The sequence below is a fragment of the Citrus clementina genome, unplaced genomic scaffold, assembly GCF_000493195.1.
Source record: "Citrus clementina cultivar Clemenules unplaced genomic scaffold, Citrus_clementina_v1.0 scaffold_3, whole genome shotgun sequence".
Taxonomy (NCBI): Eukaryota; Viridiplantae; Streptophyta; class Magnoliopsida; order Sapindales; family Rutaceae; genus Citrus; species Citrus x clementina.
The window spans coordinates 24,432,723-24,434,488 of record NW_006262339.1 but is presented as its reverse complement, the minus strand read 5'-3'; positions in this window follow the sequence as shown (position 1 = coordinate 24,434,488).

Sequence of the window (1,766 nt, the reverse complement as noted above, 5' to 3'; positions counted from 1 at the left end):
AATTGGGAGAATCAGAATTGGAAAATAAAGGACTTGATGGAGACGTATATTTGGAACACCATTTGGAAAGAGTATGATTATTGACTTTATCATGATTTGTGCATGGAGACATAGATGGAAATATACTTTCTTCGAATTGGACATGCCGAGAGTAATAGAATTTATGGTCAATGGGATCAAAGCAAATATATGCATTGTGTAAATTAGAGTACCCAAGAAATAGACAGGCTTTTGACCGTTGTTCAAGTTTGTGTGTATTATATGGACGAAGCCATGGATAACATAAACACCCAAAAATTTTTAATTTAGAATAATTGGGAGATGAATGGAATAAACACTCAAAGGGTGATTTGTTTTGCAGGATAGGTGTTGGAAGTCGATTTATTAAATAGACAGCAGTTTTGAAGGCAAAGGACCAAAGAGATAAAGGCAATGATGCTCGATGAAGCATTGTAAGGCCAGTTTCGACAATATGGCGATGACGGCGTTCGGCGGAAGCAATGTGTTGAGGTGTATAAGGAGGTGAAACTAAATGTTGGATTCCATGAGTTTCAAAAACTGTTTTCAAACCTTGATACTCTTTTCCCCCGTCAGTATAAATTGTATTAATGGATGACTTAAAATATTTTTCAACCATGACCTTAAACTTTGGAAAAATGGAGAAGACATCGGATTTATATGTTAAAGGAAATAACCATGAATATTTGGTGAAATGGTCTACAAAGATAATATAATAAGAAAAACCATCCATTGATCTAATTGGAGAAGGACCCCATACATCGGTGTAAATAAGATCTAAAGGATAACGACTCTTTAAACTAGACTTGCCAAAGGGTAATTTATGGCTTTTATTACACTGACATGAATCGCAAAATGACGACTTAGAAAAGGCTGGGAGATTGTTTTGGGAGATAACTTGGTGGAGAATTTTGGTTGATGGGTGACCAAGTCTATCATGCCAATGGTTAAGAGAGGCTTTAATACTCATGCAAGCTTGCTTCATCATACTTGTAGAGACATCTCCAGCAGACCACTCATAGACATTATTCTTGCTCCGTCCCTCCGCGAGTAGTGCCCCCGTGGTTAGATCCTTCACACAAAAGGAAGAGGGATAAAATTCAATGGATGCATTATTTGTTTTACAAAATTGTGAGACAGATATTAAGTTTTGCTTCATAGATGGGACACACAAAACATTCGAAAGTGAAAATGAGTGAGATGGAGTGGAAAGAGTGGACTTGCCAACATGTGTAATATTTAGACCAGTGCCATCACCGATTACAATGTCATCAGGGCCTTCATATGGTTGACGAAGAGATAGGTTGCTAATGTCGGAAGTGACATGATGAGATGCTCCAGAATCCAACAACCAATTAGATGCCATGTTATTGGAAGTGGTGGTTGGATTTGCAGTAGGTGCTGAGGCTGTAAAAAATAATTTCTTTGCAGCATTGCATTGACGTGCAGTGTGTCCCCGTTTCTCACAAAATTGACAAATCACAGTGGTATTCTTGCCCGAATTTGGATTTCCAAAATTATTTGAATTGAAATTATTACCTTGATTTCCAAGGGTGCTGCCTTGATTTCCAAAATTGGGTTGTCGTTGGCTCTGGCTTCCTTTGTTGTTTTGGAAGTTTTTCTTGCCAAATTGATTACCATTTTTTTAGGAAGAGAAACGGGTGGCATTGGCAGTGATATTCCCAAGATTTCCACGCAGATCGAAGTTCCTCTCGTTTGAGAAAGGATTCATATCAACAAGTTTGTCG